At 41.7% G+C, this 21,051-nt stretch overlaps 1 protein-coding gene and 1 long non-coding RNA gene across 33 annotated transcripts in view; one reads left to right on the top strand and one right to left on the bottom strand.

The window, feature by feature from the left end:
* Window positions 1-21,051, bottom strand: part of ATXN1 (ataxin 1) — a 312,015-nt gene that overhangs the window by 97,689 nt on the left and 193,275 nt on the right. For 2 of the 32 annotated variants that reach the window (XM_068189244.1, XM_068199188.1), the window contains one exon: window positions 13,764-13,869. The exons of the other annotated variants lie outside the window; for them this stretch is intronic. The gene's annotated coding sequence lies outside the window, so the exon portion shown is untranslated. The remainder of the gene's footprint in view (window positions 1-13,763; window positions 13,870-21,051) is intronic. 32 annotated transcript variants of the gene reach the window in all.
* Window positions 663-6,535, top strand: LOC137469521 (uncharacterized). The gene is made up of 2 exons (XR_010996572.1): window positions 663-1,597; window positions 3,133-6,535. It is a non-coding gene; the product is annotated as an uncharacterized lncRNA (long non-coding RNA).

Here is a 21,051-nt window from a genome sequence, read left to right as displayed (position 1 = left end):
CAATGATGTACTTCTTAATAAAAATCCATCACCTAATTCACATCAGCACCCTCTATCTGCCACTTTTTTATGTCTATCAAAGCAGGAATATTGGTGGCCATGGGAGGGGGTGGGGAAAATTTCAACACAGATCTACATTTCACTTAGGATGCCAACTTCCTTCATTCTCATACAGACGTTTAAAGTAAAAACAACTCTGTTGCCTGCATGCTTGTAACACAGTCATTTCTACAGGTCTTCTGAGCAGAAGAGATTGAGAAAAGAATGCAAACGGTCCATAATAATTCAGGCAGAGAGCCAGTAATGTTGAACAGATATAAGCAATAAAAATAACCACTCTGGATGCTTCTGTTACATGACATAAATATTTCTCTTTTTCTTTTATGGAAGCTATTATGCAAAAAATGCAGCTCAGCCCTGACTGGAGACAATGAGCCTCCTGCATATTTGAAGAACTGCAGCACCCTATTAACTTGCTATAGATGAGAGCAAGCTCAAGGGCCTTCATGACATGTACAGACACCTTTCATACGATGGCCACAGTTCTCCTGCCAAGATGGTGTTGAAAGGAGAATCCAAATGATGTGAGTTGCAAACAGTAACAGTGCCAAAAGCAATGGCTGAGATTCTGTTTAACTGCAGTTATTTTAAGTAGCCAGAGACAAAACTTCCTGAAGAAGATTGTTAATGCTACAACCCAGAAAACCAGAAAAGAGGCTTGATCTCTAGTGACAGCAGTGATTCCACGAGATGCCCATACTACCAACACCCTGGTGCCGGTAAGATTTGAATTTGGGCCATGGCCTTTGCCTCACTGGGTTCAGCCACAGGTGCCCAGAGCTACTCATCTGCTACTTACACAGAGTTTTCAGGGAGCAGCTTCCCTGTCTCCTGTACCTGTGCAGCATGCAGGGCTGAGGAGGACCCGACTTACACCAGCTGCCAGGCTGGAGGGACACACATGGCGCAGACACAAACAATGCTACCACGTGAGCTTGGCTTCCTTACGAGGCCAGCTCAAAACGCACACTTAACCTTCTCCCCACTTCCAGTGCTGCCACGTCTTCTGTGCTGATGCAACATGATACGGAGCTGGAAAACAAAGGCACTATTGACTTTTTTTGCAGGATTAAGATGACTATGCTGGCTTACAACAAAGATTTCAACAATTTCAACACCAAGTGCTAAGTAACAGGAACACGGCTTGGCAGTAATTCCAGAGATTACCTGTTGAAACATTAATGACAAACATCTTTTGATGTGGGCTGCTTTATGTGGTGCAAAAGGCAGCGTCGTAATTATGCATTTCCTTTCTATGAATGTAGTATTTAACAGTAAAGCATTCCTGGGGGGGCTGCACACGTGTATGTTTGTGCACGTGTGTGTGTGTGTGTGTGTGTGTGTGAGAGAGAGACAGGAAATACTCCACAGCTGAGCCTGCAATTTACCAGGGTGGCTGCACGTAGTAAATCTGCAAGAGGGGAGCTCAGCCGTTTCATTCATCCTGCAGCAAGCAGAGGTCTAAAACAATTGCCACGCTCAAGACAAATGTCAGTGTGAGTCATACCAGCCGGAGCGCAAACATGTTTGCTGTCGGGTGAGTCAGAATATCACATCATGAATTCACAAATCCTCCTATAAATAATAATTTCTGAAATTGTTGCATTTCTTTAATACAATGGAATTTTAAGTACGATGCCGAATCTATAAAGGCTTTCCTGACTACAAATAAAATGATTTTTCTCCTATTCCCTTTTGCTTCTTATGGCGTCTATCTGCCTACAGTAGTAAGTTGTCTACGGTACCTGAAGTGGTAATTGCATTGATTCACACTCAGGAAAATGCAAGCATGGCTCAAAATAGGTCCAAACGAGAGACAGACCCCATCCCCCTAAAAAAAGAAAAAAAAAAAACAACTCAATATAAGCAGTAGGACCTCTCACTTACTGGATATGCTTTCTACATATTTTCTGATGTCGTAATTCTGACAAGCTTTAGCATGTTCAGCATTCAGAGAAAAAGAACGTCATGCTGGCATGAGACACAGAGTAGCTGAGAAAAGGAGTGAGAAATTCTGGAGAAGTGGTGAGAGAGGCCAGGGCAGCATGGTGCATGTGAGCAAGGAGGAACTGTGCCTGCACTGTGCTCCACAGTGTGTGCACCCACAGCTAAACCACCGTCCCTGCTTCAGGGAGTTTTCAGCCTTAATACAGCGTGCACAGACCATTCCTCCCCACAAATACCACATACCTGGTAATAAAATTAATGCACTGTAATAATTGGCAATGATTATCCTTGACTGCCTCTAATTCAGGCAAGTATCTGAATCAGAAGTTATGCAAGTGCCTTTTGAAATAGGGCTGAACTCCAGGATATGATCAAATTTATGCAAGAGGGTCCCGATAAAGATATGTGTCGTGTCTGTGAGCAAGGGGGGTGGGGGGGAAGTGTTTTGGGTAAGGTTTTTTTGAGGGGGGTGTTATTTCTAACTTGATTTTCAGTTGGGAATTTATTCTCATCTTACATGAAAGGGAATTCATACACATACAAATCTCCTTACCTCAAATCAAGATTGCTTTCGTCTAATTGTTTTGTGGAATAACCACTCAGAAGTTCATTTTTGTTATCTTTCTAAAGCAAAATAAAAGGCCTTTTAGAAAAATTTTATTGCTAAAACAATGAAAATCTCCTGGGAATGACTTTGTTATGGAAATCAAGTGACAGTTTCTTTTATCTAGCCAAGCAGCAAGTCTGCATTTATAAAAGGCATTCTATGCACGAAGTACAGTGAGTAGGAGGACATGAAAATGCTATTTTTAAACTAGATTTCAGCGTTCCTCCCATACAGATTTCCTGAATAATAACAGCAACAACAATAATGATAATTAATAATGCCAAAATGGACTATCATCTTAAAGGTGAGTGGCATGTGAGAAAGCAAATTGTAGTTAAGGACTTGTAAGATTTAGGGACAAATGTAAGGTTCTTTCAAATAAACTGGCATTGTGCCATGAATTTTACAGGATTTGAGATTTGCCCCTAAATTTCATACTGCAAATTTTTGTCAAATAAGGTAATAAAATAAAATTATGTGCAGCTTATGCTGCATGTCTACCATTTGTTTTCTTGCAGCAATTGTTATTTTCAGAAACACCACTAAATGAGAAGTTAACTGTGGAGCTGATGCTATCACTGTTTTGGGTAAGTGACCATGGCAGCTTTTGGAGCTGGGGAAGAAAGGGGAAAAAACCCTGAGAAAATCCAGGGCCAAGCAATGTTTTCAACTGCAACAAGAATAAGGGTACAATGAGGACTTTGACTCAAAGCTTTAAAGAAGACCCTGTAAAGATCCTCTTCTGCTTTGCTGACCTCTGGACCTGTCTCTCAGGACACTCACAGAGCAAAGACATTGAATTAACAAATACAGAAAAAGTGTGGGTCAAATCCTTCATCTCTGGCAGGAATACCTGTCTCCACCATGCTTGGAGTGCAATTTTCTGAGGGCAGAAGTTAGCCACGATTACCAGAAGATTGTTACTCAATTGTGCTCTTGTCTACCAGTGGTAATTAGAACAACCAAGAACACAAAAAACAGTAAGAAAAATGAACGAAAGTGCACAGGCAGTAACAAAACGCTGAGGTGCAACATTCAACCCGCTGGAGCGCTGGCACTTGAGAGTAACCCCACCACTAGGAAGCCCCCATTTCCCATGAGATGATAGCAAGGCAGAGAAATCACACATGCTGTCTGTCCCTCTCTTGCACTCAGCAGCTCTAACAGAGACACACGTTGTAGTCTGGCACTGACTCATGTTTCAAACTTGGGAGCACCCCCCAAGACACATGCCTGCACACAACCCCTGCTCATCCCCTGGCTCGTGCTGGTGCCATGCGGCACCAACCTTGTCCAAGTGATTTTCATCCATGTTTTTAATCAAGTGCAAACCCCTCAAAAGCACTAGCATGAAACGTGGAGAAGCAGTCTTGGCATGCTACCAACCCAGTGAAAAATCTGCCACCTACCTAAATCAGGTATTCTGATTTCTGTTTCTGAAAAATATTATTTAAAGACCATTCAGCGCATGTTTGGAGGCACTTCCACTCCCTCACTCTCCTACAAGACAAATCTTCATTTCGTTAACCTTTATTTGCCTTTTAAACAGTAAAATGTAAGTCTGTTAAACCACAGAGTTCCAATTTGATATTTTGGTCATCTCCATCTGCTTAATGGGAAACGTGCAGTGGTAAGAGAGTCAAAAAAAAGGTATGACTGGAATAAGTTAGTGCCATTTTCCTTTTTTGTCCACTGCTTGCTGCCAAACATGCTTGCTGGTGGTCACTTGCCTCGCTCACTGCCAGCAAGTGCTCAGCTGGGCACGTCACCAATATTTAACCCTCAATAAAATTAAATCACAATAATACTTTGCACTCATTTAGGGTTTTACATGCCACAAACACTGTGAAAAAATTAACTGCACGCTTTGTAACACCCCTGCAAGGTAAATTGAGTATTGTTATTCATACCTTATGCAAAAGAGAATTTCACTGGAGATGGGATAATTGACCTGCCCAAAGCTATGCAACACAGGTGTTCCTGTTTCCTGGTTCTCTTTCTATGCCAACAGACCAGTTTCAGCCTTTTCTGAAATTCAGAGTGAGTTCTGTCTTTATTTCTGCATCTTTCTACCGCTGAGGGAAAGCAGGGAGCAGGTTTCTGTACCCAGTGGTATGAGTGGTACATGGGTGCTATGAGAGTGGTTCCTAGCTGCATTGCCTGTGGTGGACCAGAATCAACAGGATTGCAGCACTGCTGTTTCTATTTTCCTATGGTAAGCGAGGATTAGCCGCAGAAAATTATTTGATCTATATTTGGTCTACAATAATTTACTAATAATCTGATAAAAGGATCATTAGAAGCCTTTTTCACAAAAGACTGGCAAATTTTAGCTTATCTGGATGTCTTCTAGTACTACAAAGAGGACAGTAGAGGACTTGGCAGTATACCACACAGTGCTCCTCATACTCCCTCTCTCTTCCCTTCAACAGTAAAAAAGGGTAGGACTAAACAAATAAAGGTTGCAGGGCAGGAGCAGTGCCCACTGCCTGCTCCTGTGGGCTGCAGCCACTCCTGCTCACTGTCACACGGCAGAAAACGCCATACTGGGCTTGCCTTCAGCCAGCACTGGCCTATTGGATGGACCTGAACTGAGGTGGAAACCCTCACAATGTCACAGGCTGGACAACAGATTAATGTAGTCAGAGATCCTGTTACAACACCAGCTGTTCCTCCTGCACCACGACCAACAGCCACAGTGTGGGTGAGACCCAACCATGCTTACTGCATTAGAAATTAAAGGGGTTTTACTTGTAAAAGATCTGATTGCTTATGTGCAGTGACACAATTAAAGCAGAAATGTTAACTACCAGCCCTATGGATGCAATTATCCCAGTAAAAGAAGGTTTTTACTGGCAAAGCTCATCCCCGTTCACAGACCAAGCAAGCCCTACCTTTGATCAAAGCAGCTAAGACTGGAAAAGTACTTGAACACACTGATCAGCTCCTGAGCTAGGACAAGGCTTAAGTAGTGTATCTCTCACAACCTCTCACTTTTAACCACGTTTGGTTGGGTCAGGGCCAACTTGGTGTAACCAGATCCTCAGCCCAAGCTGCAGGTTTTGATTGCCCTGAAACTGTAGCACCAGCCAAAGCCTCTTTAGCTATCACACCTAAGAGCACTACCACCCCTGCAGATCAGCAGATGAGCTCCATAGTTTAAATGGATTAGCTGTGCTGAACAACCCTGCTACATCCACTTCCCCTGCTCAGCGCTTGAGCTTCAGTCACCGGTGGTCTTTTATACAGCTGCTCCAGGGGATTTTTCTGCAGAGGACAGAGCTGGGCTAAGGAGAAGCTTATGCTGTCCCCAGGCTATAGGAGAAAGACAAGCTTGGAAGTTGGGCTCAGTGGGCACCTCTAGGAGCTCAGTGAGCTAGCAGTGTTCTTTGAAGATCACCCCCTCCCACAGTCTCTCTGGCACCAGAGTTTGGGGTTGGCTTCCCACTACATTGTGTGACTAGGATGAAAAATATAAGCCTAACACACCACACACCAGGACTTCTTATGAAAAATCCTCAGCAGTAGCACACAGCAGAGCAGTGAATAAACCACCACAGTAACAAGTTGCCCTCCTTATACCACCGATCTTAGTCTGGGAGGAACAGCCTCTGCCATGTCTCAGCAGCTACAAACATCTGTTCCTGTAAACGCCACAATTTCCCATGTACACCATATCCTTCTCTTAGCCACTCCTCCCAAAGGCAGCAGGCAGAAATGCTGCTACCATAGCATAATCAGTGTGAAGTTGTAACAGTGTGAGGGAATGTAGCAATTCATGGAAAATGTCTTCGACCAAAAGACAATTAGCAATGAGTCTAAATGCAGCAGCAGAAGGGAGTGGTTTCCTAACAAAACAAACCCTGTTTAAAAAAAAAAAAAAAAAAAAAAAAAAAAAAAAAAAAAAAAAAAAAACAACAACACTCTAAATACTTGCTTTCTGCAAACAAGCAGCATTTGCAGGACATTGAAAGCATGTGGAAAAAAATACCTCTGTGAAGCTTTCTGTAAAGATTATTCTTTACAGACACATTTGGCAGCCCTTTCTGCTCTGTCTCCTAATGCTATTGAGTACAACTATGTTAAGTCAATAAACAAAGCCACTCAAAGGGGTTTTTTTGAGGTTTTCTAGGCCAAGAGAGGAAGTAGTGCAATAGGAAAGTTTTCAGAAGTAGGAGTTGTGCCTGCCTTGCTTCTAATTTTAGTGAAACTGTCAACCTCTGTGTTGTGTTTCAAGACTTTACAATTCAAAATCATTCCCTCTGTGCTTTGAATTGCTATACTTTTAAGCTAACTACTTCTGAAAGTGCTGTTTAAGAAATGACATCTTCAACCACATTTAACATTGAGAATAAATCTAAATTTGCAAAGTGTCATTGGGTCCTTGCAAAAGTGTAGTTTTTTTATTGTACTTGACAGCCAATCTCTTGGAAAGTATCCGTGCAGAAATTTAGTTTAAATTACTTCATATCAAGACATTTAAGAGAAAATGGGAGGTTGCTATAAGTTAAAAATAATTACGCTCTTTTTACCTTAGATTAAAAAATCACCAACATTCATGCAGCAAACAGCATCAAAGCCCATCAGTAACCTTACAACCTAACTCTGTGCAGGCATGTATTAATTGTATTTCAGAATCATCTCTAAACACACGTGGCTAAAACAGTTGAAGAAGGCTGACTTGCTTTCTCCCTTGTAAACCAACAAAAGTGGAAGCAGGTTCAGGAACTATGGTGAGAATTACAGACCCTAACTGCCTATGGAAGGATGTTCTCTGCCAAACTGCAGGGAGCTAAGGGAGCCTTGCACTTTCCAAGTGCTCCTGCACACATTTGAATATCAGGGTAATTAGGAGGCCACGCTCCTTTCATGCTGTCATGAAACACAGAATATTTATGTTGCTTCAGCTTTAATGATTTTAAAATATGGAAGATCATTTCAGTAGAGTCAAATCAGAATCAGTAATGCTCAGATATATTTACACTCTGTTGCTCAGTGTGGTAAAACTAATTCAAGGTAAAGGTTTACTGCTAAATTCTTGGGGAGACCAAATAGGCAAGTAAGCAGCTCAGAACGTGCAGGCTCAGTCAGCTCAGTCAGGAGGAGCTCTTTGCTACTCAGTGTGACAGTGCCCAGCACAAGGAAGCCCCATGACTCTAGTTCACAAGTAATACTTTCACCAAGTAGAAAATGATACTGTACCTTGTGGAGCTGAACAACTTTGAAGTATTATCTCGAGTCTGCCAAAGCTGTTCCAGATGCCAGGCTCCAATTAAAGCGTATCTGTTTTTCATATCCTTCTCCCAGACTGCCGTCTCCCCGGTTTAGAGGAGGACAGCACAATATTTAACCTGGAGAACCCTCCATAGCATTTGGAAATCACACTGATCACTTTGCAAGGAAGTCCCACCCCACTCTTTGCTCACCACATAATGGATGCTTGGCTGGACCAAGCTGAGGCGCTGCAAACAAGCTCCTGCATTGGCACTGGTTATTTCTGCACTTGAGAAGGAGGGGTATGTGGCCTTCCCTCTGCATTCTGCTCATCATCATTTCTCCATGCATGGATATGATTCCTCCTCACCTCTTCCCAAACAAACAAACAAACAAACCAACAAAAAAAAAAAAAAAAAACAAAAAACAGAAAACCACCAAAAACAACTACCCCACCTCCACAAAACAAAAACCATAACCAGACAAGAGCAATGATGGCAGAGAGCCTTCTACTCCAAACTCCAGCACCAGCTCAGGCAAGAAGTGAGGAAACATAGCCCTGTCACAAGGGAAACATCTGAACTATTGCAAACAACAGCAACACTTTTGACTTCACCAGAAAGTGCCCAACCCAATACTACTTTCCAAGTGGAAAGGCTGTTGTCCACTTACCATGCAGACTCCAGCAGAGCTAGATCACCTTCTGAAATATCCCTTGTCTGCCACAGCAGCCCAGCAACCACTGCCATCTAATCATTCCCATAGCACACTAATCCCTTCCTGGCTTGGCACAAGGTGAGTACAAAGTTTTTGCTAATCTTGCATTTATAGCAATTTCCCCCTCCCCGTCACACCGTGTGAATCATCCCTGTTTCCAAGCATCAAAGAGTTAATGGAATAAAGAACCACCCTACCATGTGCTTCACTCAAGGGTAAGTGGACTGGCCAGCTACCAAAGCAGATTGTTAAAGACTGCACTGAACTCCTGATATTTTTTCTCTCAACTGCAATAACCTAAGGATTGAATGTGGACAGAAATGTAAACCTAGACCACATCTGCTGATAAAGCAAAGTCTTTGTACTTGAGCAACTGCCATTAACTGTACACAAAATACTTAAATTTCATTAATTCTTCTACATTCAAAAGCTGACCTGCCGTCTCCCCGAGGCAGCCAATGTGAACTGCAGGCTCAGCAGAATTGCACATTAAAGACAGAAGGGAAACAGATTATAATACAAAATCAGACTGCTAGGAAAGTGAATAATTTGTGCAACTGTTAAACACTCGCAGCATTTTGGGCACACTTTACCACAGCAGATTACAACACAGCTCTGGTGGTTCTCTTCTGAAAGGCAGTGGAACATGTAACAGATTTGTGTTATTTGCCCCTTTCATCACAGGCACAAACAAAACTGGTGCCTTCAGGACTCTGTCATATTCCACTATTAAACTTTTCTTTTGAATTAATTGAAGGTACTCTACTATTTGAAGATTTCTACCTTCCCATAATTGCATTAATAGCTTGGAGCAGAGTGTACGTGCATATGCAAAACATTTCTTACCAAATATCTCTCAGGGAACTTCAGATGTGCATCTTTGCCATAAGCATTCACGCCTCTTCTCATAAAATAGCTTTGATACAGTATACTAATTCTAACTTATTTTTGGTAAGATACTTCCACCTTGCATTCATACCTGTCAGACACGGAATGTGGAGTTCCCTGGGTTAACTATTAGCAAACCATTTGAAGGTTTCTCCATTGCCCATCAGTTATAATCAGCTAGGACCTACCTAATAGGAGTCCATCTCTAGAGAGTTTCATTTTGAATGGCATAAATTACCTTGGGCCAGCTTATTTCCATGTTGATTCATGCTCTGCTCTGCTGTGACCTCTAAGGAGAACAATTCAGGGACTCATCTGTCCCAAAGCCATTTGTCTCCTGTTTTGGATTCCTTCTTATTTGAAGTCTACCATAACTGACCTATAGGCATGAAATCCACTCAGGAATGTGACTGGTGACCCTTTCTACAGTCTGTATTAACATGATTATTTACATGATCATTATTAACAAGAGGAAAATATTTTCATTTGCTAGCAAATTCAGTTTTCACATCTATGATCAACACAATCATGTCTACAAATAGCTGTTTACTCTTACATGCTGGGCTTGGAGGCACAAAACATGATGTATTCCTTAGCTGTCCCCATGGCATCTATACCTAATACTACAATCTCAAATTATGCAGAAGTCTGTGGTAACCCAGTCTGTTTTCAGTTATCCAATATATTTTTAGTTCATGAATAGTTTAATTAAAAAAAAAGGGGGGGGAGGGGGAGCTTATGATAAAAATTCATACCCAGATTTCAAAGACCTAACAGTGTTGGAAGGTGCACAGTAGATCATGCTCAGACTACTTCATGCAAAAATATCAATTAAGAATTTTTGGTGCTTCCACTCAGGGTTGCTTAAATTTGTGATTCATGTGGGAAGGCACTGCTAACAACAACAACAACCACAACAACAACAACAGTCTCTGCAACAAAAATGTAGAAACTAGAGTGGAATCTTTGGATTGAGAAGTACAGTGACTTTGCACAGGAATTGCACACACCCCATCTACTGGCTTTTCAGAAGACTGAGAATTTTAACAGCAGCAAGGCGAGTTTACCTTGCATTGGAATTATTTACTAACCAATGTCTGTGAGGTTAGTGCTTGATGAAGGTACAGAATACCATCACCTATACCAGAAGAGCCACAAAGCAATCCAGAACTGACAAAACTGTTCAGAGCCTACAGTGGTAGAAATACAGGTCACAGGCTAAAAAAAAGTAACCCGAATCATCACAGCACCTTGTACGTTGTGACAGAATCCTAATAAAGAATCAGAGAAAATGTTCCAGCTAATAAAGGTATTGGTTTTGCTGAGTGCCTGCTGTGAGGCCTGCCTTGCTGCCTTTAGGAGCAAGGGCAGGGGTAACATCCAGCAGAACAGATATAGGCAGCAAACATTCACCCATAGCTGAGACTTCAGTCAGTGCTGCTGTTGTGCCACTTCTGCAGCACCCAGGGAGCACAGCCATTGTAATTTTTAATTCAAGAAAGTTGCATGCCACATCATTAGAGGAATTCACAACAAACTTTAGTCACTGAGTCAGAAATGGAACTCAAGTTACACTCTGTCAATCAGGATGTTTGATCATGGCAAATCAAATTATCTGCTCGCCTCTGCTGAAAGCTTCCCAAAGCCTGTGTAATCTCCCACTCCTCTAGCAGTCTGCAGTGCCTTCATAGCAGATGGTGAAAGTACTGAGAGCAAATCCAGCGCTAACAGCTGCTGGGAACACTGATAGTTTTGCCATTGGAGTGTCAAATTGTGACACTTCTTTTCCCAGTGAATTAGTAAAGTTAATTTATCCACACTGCCACACCAATGTTACCAGTCAGTGTCTGCCTGTTCATTTTTAACTCCATAGTTGCAGGCAAGGGCTCACAGAAGTGGCCAACAGCCACCACAATGTCAATCTATAGTCTTAGGAGACTAAATGCATTTAAGTCTTGTCAATACACTTGTCAATAAGTTTATATGAAACTTGCATCAACAGGTTGGCTGTTTCTGACAGTTGTGTGAAATATATGGTGGTCCATGATATTCATTAGGGGCATTTTCAATGCCTCTTCACTTTTCACCCTGGATTTCAAATGAGTTTCTTTAGGAAGCATTTAGTACTAATATGCCAGTGCCCTGTCACACAGATGCGTAATGGACGTGATTTCTAGTAAAAGCCAAAATCACAGAAATTTTATTTGCATATAGTGTCAGAGATGTTTTGAAAACAGACTTTTCAGTTATCTATGAAGTTTGGAGGAACTCAGTGTTACAGAAAGAAAATTATGTTTTTCCTTCACTTGCTACTGTCCTCGTCACAGACAAAAGCCTGCTCTTGCATCCAGTGTGACTTCAGCAGAGTGGACTGGGTTCAGAGCAATGTCATGCATTAAATGTCCAGTTTTCAAACAACAGATCAAGTTTTGTTTTAAAATGCTGTCTTTACTCAGAGCATTTTAAACCAACTGTTTGATAAGAGGCTACCACTGCTGCTCACCCTTTCTTTTCATTTTCTGTGCAAAAGTTGTGAAGGTACAGTACTGTTTTAAGATGTACACCAGCCAAGAAGAGTACAGTGATGTAAAACTGGCATTTGTGTTTTGTCAGTACCAGCAAAGGTGTGTCTGCACAAAGCTGTGATAACTGTCAGCAGCTTAAAGCAATTTAGAGCTTTGCTTGTTTTGTGTGCCAGGCAATCTTAAAGAGCTGCAGAACTCTCTCTTCTAAGCATTAAGATCTCTGTAACTTCAACTATATAAATGTCCCAAATTAAACCAGCATATTCATCAATTTCTAGGAATACACCACAGTTTGGATGACACATTATTCCAGTGCTCAGTTTCTTCTGGACCTGAAGGCATCCTAGAGGTCTTAAAACTCAGCCTTTCTTCAGCTCCAGCTGGAGTCAGACCAGGCATTCAGTGCTGGCAGCAGATCCACTGCAGAGCCAGACCACTTTAAGCCAAGAGCCGGGGAGGTGTTTTTAGGAACCCTTGCAGAAGGCACCTCTGCCAACAAGGTTCAACGAGGTTTCTGCTGGTGACTTGAGAAGACATATTGAATGTCAACTGGCATGTTTATCTTCTTTAAACACTGAGCTTCCTTTCTAATATCTAATAGGTCAGCTTACTAGTTTAATACTAATGGAAACTGATCAAAAGACCCTAGATTATTTGGTTGGCTTACCTTAAAAACTTTTCCTGCTTCAGTTTCCATGCAAAATATATCAAAATAGTATTCCTATGAATGGAGAGCATATTGACTAGTCATTTAAGGAGATGACGAAAACTACCTTTAGCACTGGGTTGTGGATAAAAATGCCAAAAACTGCCCAGAACAACTGAAGGACCCGCTCCACAAATTTTCACAAGGACTGCTTTGGAAAATAAAACCTAGAGTAGCATACTATATAAGGCCATTTGAAAATTCTATTCCTTATCTACAAAAGTTCTCAATTGCCATCATGGTTCATTTGTTTAGGGACAAAAGTAGCAGGCAAACTTGCATAAAAAAGGAACAAGTAAACACTGGCATTCTAAGCATTCTCTGTAAGCGAAGATAAACAGCAGTGGTCAAGTGAAAACTGACCAGCTCTCTTTCCATACCACCGGCTGGGAACAACCTGGATCAAGGCTATCAACCCATTTAAATGCAGAAATGCTTTCATGATTTCAAGGCAGAACAAATATTTCTTTTTGTCTGCACACTTTTTAGAAGACATGAACAGTAACTTCAGAACAGAACATAGATGCCTGTTAACAAAGCCAATAACAATTACTGCTATGTCTAAGAATCAACAAAAAAACCACCAGTGTATTCCAAAGGCATTTGCTCACAAAGCAAACTCACTCCACACAAGCCTCAGCACAGAAACGTGATAGTATCTCATGATTTATGTTCTCTCAGCAGGTTGTACCGGGTCCTCCAGATTCCATGCTTGCCTCTGAAAGCAATTCAGTTTCTAGCACTTCTGGGAGCGACAAAAGCTCTCACTATGAAAACCTGCATGCTGCACTTGTGCTGAGTCTGCAGCTTGGCAGACTGAAACAAAACCACCACAAGAGGTGTGAACTTCCCCCCTTAACTCATCTGAGAGCATTAGTATGTGAAGGGCCATCTCTAAACTTTGAAGCTTTTTCCAAATCATGTCTTTGTCCAGTGCCCAAAGAGCCAGCTGCCGCTGTGATTTGGAGAACATTTGCAAAGCCCCTCTCAGCCTGGAAAGAAAAATCTCTTTTCTCATCAGCCTGCACACAGGAAACTCTACAAGTTCAGCTAATGTGAACTATTCTAACTGCTCACAAGACAGAGTACCCTTACTTACATAAGAGCATGTCCAGACACCTCGATGAAACCTGGGTCTTGCTGTGCTATGCACTGTACAAACACCTGCTCCATGGAGTTTACAACTTGCACAGAGTAAACTGTACCTAAGGGAAGACAAGGGCAAGAAGCACATGTAGAGAAGTAATCAACAGGCATTTCACACAACTAGTGTGTGAATTCTGCTTGTGAATTATTATAGTACAGGAATGCTGCCTGATCAAAAAATAGATCTGTGATATGTCCCCGGTTGAATAAAACAAACAGAATAGCAATGAAGTCAAACTATTAAACATCCTGGCCCCAGCAACAAAAGCCCCAGTGCTGTTCAAAAAACAAGACTGCCTGGACAAGGCCCAACATCTTTTACCATCTCAAGACAGAAAAAAGCCAAAGCCATTTCCCATCACTGCTCTAATTCTACCCAAACTGCAGAAGAACGACCTTGTGAAGCCAGAGCCAGAGCACTGAGCTGGTGTGACAAACACGGCAGCGGGGTACACGGTGGGCGTGTGCCAACGGGCAGCCTGAGTACAGAGGGAGGGCAGCTCCTTCCAGGCAGGGTGGTGACGGACACCCACCTCTTGCTTACAGCAAGACACGCTGGCCTGAGACCTCAGCCAAGGGCAGTTACTCAGGGATTGCCCTTACACATGGAGTTCACATGGCATTTACTCTGTGTCAAATGAACTTGCCAAGACCAACATTTTTTCACATCGACTTATTTTTGCACCTTAGACTCAGCATGTTTGGTTTTCAGAGTTAATCCTCATAACTCCAAATGAAATCAGCTGGAGTGATGCCTACTCAGCACTCAGATTTCTGTATTTTTATTTTTTACTTATCAGTGTACCTGTATTTTTTACTTATCAGTGTACCTGTTACTGTATAACCTTACTGTTATACAGTAAGACCCCCCCAGTTCTATGCAATTAATTTATTTCAGATTGTGTCATTTTCAAAATCATTTAAGCCTAGTTATGAGAGTTAACCTGGCTTTGTTTCCTTCAGACAACATCTGTGGTTTCATAACTTTAGTTTTTTTGTACCTTTCGCTCACCTGTTACAAAGCAAGACTTACAAATTCAGAGAAATTATTTATCAGGGAGATCTGCAAAAAATGACCAACTGTGATTTGCTACCTGATTTAGAAGAACATTTCCCACTCTCATCTCCTTCACTTAAAGTTGCAATCATCTCTAAGAACCAGAGGTAAGTGCTTTTGGAGACAGAAATGTGCTTAAAGGTACATAATGGCAAGAGTGTAAGATGCTTCAATGTCCTCTAAGCCTTCTTTAAAGTGCTTAACGTCTTAGGATAAAAACTATAAGCAACTGTGAGCTTGGTCACAAATAGTTCATTAAACATACAAACATATACAGACATGTCAGAAATGCTAAGCCAGGAGCTAAAAGGCAAGGAAATACCAGAAATGTGGCCAATATGTAACATTTTATTCTTAATTTTGTGATCACACAGGGCTTTTTTCCCACAGGAAATGGTGCCATTTATGGTATAGTAAAGCTATTACTCTAGCTTTCGGTATTACTGAATAAGCAATCCTCAGTTTGCTTCATTCTCAGTATTAAAAATGGCCCTAAATGCTATGCTTCAAAGACAGAACAACTATTTCCTTCTAGGTTATTTTCTGGCTGTCACCATATTACCTAACTGCCTGATTTACTAAAATTAGCACATGTTCACAACACCCTGGTGAGGAGGGTTTTTTCCCCCATCACAGAGACAGAGAGACTGAAACTGTGGACAAAGGTCCCTTCCAAACCTAGCTATGCTGCTTGATGAGATTTTCCTCCCACTCATGTGCTCAGCACCAGCTGCCCCTCTTCCTGTGCTGACTGTCTCCCTTTAGAAGTGCTAGCAGTCTGGTGTAAAAGCATTTTGTAATCCGTTATGGTGAAAATAAACTGGAGCAGCTACAAACTACTCTTTAGGCTCTTTTATGCTAACCCTGTTTTGCCTCCAACCAGCACTCATCAAAGAGGGTCCTATCCAAGGGGAGGTGCAGTGAGCACGTGGGAAGCTTGTGCTGACAGAGACAGACCCAAAAGAGGGCACCTGCACTGGTCAAAATCATTACCAGGGCTGAAACTTTTAAACGAAAACAGACCTCTTCTATTGGAGTAACAGAGACAACTGCAAGCTATCAAGGATCTCATGTGAACCAAAGCTGTAGCATTAAGACACCCAGTCTGCATACACAGATACATGCTGACAGCACAGGGACAGCTAGATTAAGGTGTGAGAGCAGGTGGAAAGAGATGCATTCACAAGAGGTGCTACTGCCAGCAACACACTTGTTGCATCCTCTTGACGGAGATTGCTTCTCCACCACTGAGCTGCTCAAACAAACTGTATGAACGCTCTTAATCTCCTTCAAGTGTGAAGTTAGACACATTGAACAGCAGCAGTTTAAGTTAAACTGTACATTTTCACACCAGGATTTTTTGTACTGATGCAGAGGGACAGGATTGCATGAGTCAGTCTGTAGTCTCAGTGGGGCTATGAGGCTGCATGAAGCACTTGGGCTATAACAAACAGCCACAGGTGAAATGATCCTGTATCTTCACACCAGACAGGACAAGCAGCATCCAAATGCAGCCTCAGGAATCACATAACTTCATACCAATGTACAGAACAGAGATTTCCCTTTCCTGTTGCTTAAGTTCTCTGCTTCCCTTCTCAGACTCTACACTGGCTTCCTCTCGATTCCTCAGCTTAATCCCAATCACATCATACAATCCACCCCTGACAGTCACACCAGCTCCAAAATGCTGTCCCCACACTTGGTGCTTTTGGCCTTAACTGCCCCTCCATCTCCTGGTTCAGGTAGTGCCATGTTCCTCACTACCACTCCTGAGCACATCCTCCATAGCTTGTGTTCTCACTCCATCCTTACCTTCTGCCGCACCCTGTCTGGGCAAACAACAGCTTTGCTGAAAACATGGGACAACAATCTCCTTTCTTTTGCCTCCTAGGACCACAGCATTCAGGAGACAGATGTAGAAATATCAAAGCAAGTTCTTCAGCTCTAGAATACAGCATACTCAATGCTACCTAACGAGCTCCTGCTGTGTGGGTACAAAATGAGAGATATTAGCGTTTATATACTGACTGATTATGGACAAGTTTTGCTGCAAATAACAAGGCAAATCCCTAATATTGGGGCAACTCTACAGCCCAATTTCAATATTCACCCCCAAATGTGAAGGTGCTACACAGATATTCAAATGAAACAGATGACCTATTTTTTAAAAAGGTACAAAAATGCAGAGTTTTGTATCTTGTTCTCAAGACAACCTGAATCATTCATGCTGAAATATCAAAAGAAAGAAAAATCAACACTAAACTGCCACTGCTTTTGGAAAAAAAGTCAGTTTAAAAGGTTATCCTGGAAAAATTCTGAATGTTGTGCAATGCTGATTGCAGGCAGTTCAACCTGCTTTTCTTACATTACTTGCAATTTCCTACAGCTATTACTGAGAAAGTCCCTCAAACAAATCCATGATGTAGAATAAAAATGAAAGATTATAGACTCCAGTGATGTCTGGACATATCTCAACAGAACTACAGACTATACTAAAGATGCCTATTAGCAAGGCAATAGATCGCTAACACAGAAGACAAGACAACACTGCGTGCAGTGAATTTTTGACTCAGATATGCAAGAGACAGTGTCACAGTAACAGCCTATTTACAAAAATTAGGAGGAAATGTTGATTGGTTTCTATAGACACAAACATTGATATTGACACTTGAATCAAGCCACTGGTCTTATGTCTGAAAGCAAGGTAAATCTATGATCACAGTAGTTCAACAGACAAAGAAAGATGGCAAGAACATCTTGTTGATACATTACTTTCACCATCTAAGAGTCAGGTGATTTGGCTACAAAAAAGCAAATAAAATTTCTTTAAACCAAACATTTATTTCTTTCATGTAGCTTTTCAGCAGATGACTCTAATGTGAAAGTTTGTGGTTTTTGCTCCAGCAGCCGGGTGGGCTGGATTCTGATCCACTATGCAAATGACTCAAGTGTTTTTCATTTTCTAGGGTGCCAGCTACACTCCTGAACCCACTGCAAAGGGAACCACCACGGCTGCTGAGCCTCACAAGAAAAGAGCAACTGGGTATGAAACGTTTTTTCCTCAAAGATTACTTCCACCCAGTTTTATGGCATGACAGAGAGGAGTTGTGAAGTCACTGTCTCCTTGAGTAACTCTTTTGAAAAAGGCAAAAGGTCTAACTTTCTAATTTTATTGAAAGAGAGGCAGGCAGTAAGATTCTACCAGGCAACATTCCAGATCTGGGCTTTGCAGAGCATCTTTTCAATGCTGATGCTAAACCTCTCAGATTTTAAGGAAGATGTATGAACAGAGAAAGAAAAAACCCTGCAAAATAGGTCCTGCTTAGGTGGGATGCCTCCCTTTGTTGGATTGGACCTTCCTATAAGGATAAACTTGACTTGCACGCCTTGATGCTTCCTACTTATTCTCCTCCCCAAAATGAGAGGTTAAGCATGGGTTTGCAGGGGTGATTTAAAAAACAGAAGTCTTAAGGAGCAGCAGGCAGGCAGCCTCCAAATGCAGGGGTGGAGAGAAGCTACAGATGGGCTGATCTCTCAGGCGCTTCACTGGAAACTAGGGAGCTGGGAACAGGTCTTCAAAGGGACTTAAAGCACTGCTGAGACCTTCTGAAAACCTCCTAAGATAAAAGTCAGGCATCTAACCTCATCACACTGGATGACACAAACTCTGTCCTGTTCAGGTGTCTTCAAACATCACAAACCCCACATATTTCTAGCAGTACATATAGAAACTGACTTTTAAATGCCTATAATAATCTACATCTACACTGGGAGAGTCTGAAGCGTTACTGCCATATCTTCGTAACAATGATGAGAGCTGTAGCAAAAAGAAAGCCTGTGTGTTTTTTTTATCACATATAGACAGAGCTCTAAGTTGCTGACTTTTGTATTAACTTGGACTTCTGGGCTCTCAACAATCTGAATCAAAAAAACAAGCTCTGCAAACATCATCTTGTCATCTGCATTCATCTATTACTTAGTTCTATTATGTGGACCAAGTTGAACTTTTTTTTTCCACTGAACAGGTAAATATATATAGGGAAAATGCATGTATCAGTATGAGGCTTTCATGGCAATCCTAAAGAGTCAAGCAATACCAAAGAAGCAGCAAGGAAAATTGAAACCTTCCTCCAAGTAGAAATTAAATGAAACTAAGCCAAAGAAAGAGTGTTCTACTATTCCTCATGGTGAGTGCTCTGGCTGGAGAGCTCCTTTCCTCCATCTGGTGAATGTATCTTGACTAGAGAAAGAGTAACACAGTACAAGAGAATGTAGCTGCAACCTGGTGTGAGTGCCAGGCTGAGCAAAGGGTTCAGCCAAATCCTCTCATTTTCAAGCGGAACTGCTGCAAGAAGAAGCATACCACATCCAAATATATACTTATTTTCTGCAAATGTGTAACTGCCCAGATCACAAGAAAAGACAGAGATGTGTACAGCCTGATATTTATTTCATGGGGCATACAGGAGTCAATTTTGATTCATGTGAATTTTGGATACCCGATCTAATAACATGCACATCCCTTAGTGTCAGGAACTGAAGTCAGAGGTTGAGGCAGGTAACCAGTAACAACTCAGTCTCCATGTTTTAAAAATCATCCTGATTTTCCTTTGAGTCTTCCAGGAAAATCAGATACACAGATCTCTCATCCTCACAATTCATCACTCTCTAGACTACGCAACAAGTCCCCGTAATGTTCCACTTTGGCTAGGAGAGCAGTGAACAGATGTGGAAAGAAATTAATTCACTTCATTCACTTTCTTGCCCTGAATTTCTTCAGGGCAAGAAAATAAACCAGAATTAAATGGACTGTGTCCAGACCTCTTCACAGTTTTATAAAGAAGAATGTTAGGAAGCAGAGGATACATGCTTTGATTTCAGAGACCCAGTTCCCCAACTGCAATATGAAAAATGTGGTCTAGCAAGGGGTGTGAGGAAGATTTCCATCACCATAATTCACCATATAGTGCTTTGGTGCAAACCTACATGACTTTTTCTAGGTTGAAGAGCTATAGCAACTTAAATCAGATAAGAAAATGTCTCCCTGTATCTAAAGAAACACAATTATTTAAGGTTCAGATGGTTATGGACTTGCCACAACAAACACCCTAAAATATCAGTAAGTTTGGAACAGGACATCTCAAGGGACAGCCTACCCAGCATGTCTGAAAAACTTACAGGGCACAGGAGCAAAGGGCTCTGAAGAAAAGGGAGGTTTCCTGGAGAAAGCGTGAGTGAGCATCTGGAAACAGCATCCTTGAGCTTGAGATCACACCGGATGCAGTACAGTGGAGGCTTGGGCTCTTCCCCTCTCCCAGATAACCTGGAGCAACCTTGAACAAGAAGTCTTGTCTCTACTCATACATAGAAGACAAGTGAGAAAAGCCATGTACAAGCTCCCTGTGCAGAAAAAACAGCCCAGGGTTTAATCTCCACTTCCATGCTGTGAAACAGCTTTTAAAAGCTGTAGAGAGGAGAGAGATTTGAGACAAATGGCTTGATTTATTACCCATGACTTTGCTAGAGGTTTGGGGTTTTTTCGACACCCTAGTCAGCAAAGAGAGAGAAAAACAGTTAACGTGAAGAGTCATCTGAAGGTCTAAATCTCCTGACAAGTGCTATCTAAACTTGTAGGGCAAGGCAGTAGCTGACAGAGAAATGAGAAAATAAAAAAGGAATTTGCATCAAGTGAAAGCGTCATGGACAAGCACTGTCACTTCATTTTGTTTTTAAACAACGAAACAATTTGACTAAGTGCAGAAGCAAAATGCAGGGGGTGTGCTGCAGGTTAAACAGTTGGACTTTGGGAGCTGATACACAGACTGAAGTCTGCTCCAGAGCCCCAGGGCAAATTTCACTCTCTGAAGCAGTACTATAGTGGGAGAAAGTGTTCAGTGATGTGCCACTGTCTCTGAATGTATAAAGGCTCCAAATCAAGGATATGAGTTAGCTGAGGTAACTGAGCTGTGACCACGCTGAACAAATGGGAGCAGGGAGAGCAAATGAATGACAAAAGAATGAAAGAGCAAAATTTTAAAAATGGGGAAAAGGATTCAAGCAGAAGGGTGACCTATAGAATAGAACAGTTGCAAATTATTTGGCAAATGTATGAAGTCAACCCTAAGCATCACTGATCTCTTATGAGCCTGTCCTTCAGCCTTTCTGTACCTCACGTGCAATATGA

This window comes from Anomalospiza imberbis, chromosome 1, assembly GCF_031753505.1.
Source record: "Anomalospiza imberbis isolate Cuckoo-Finch-1a 21T00152 chromosome 1, ASM3175350v1, whole genome shotgun sequence".
NCBI classification, from domain to species: Eukaryota; Metazoa; Chordata; class Aves; order Passeriformes; family Viduidae; genus Anomalospiza; species Anomalospiza imberbis.
Note: the sequence above shows the minus strand (reverse complement) of the source record. Positions and strands in the feature narration are given on the sequence as shown.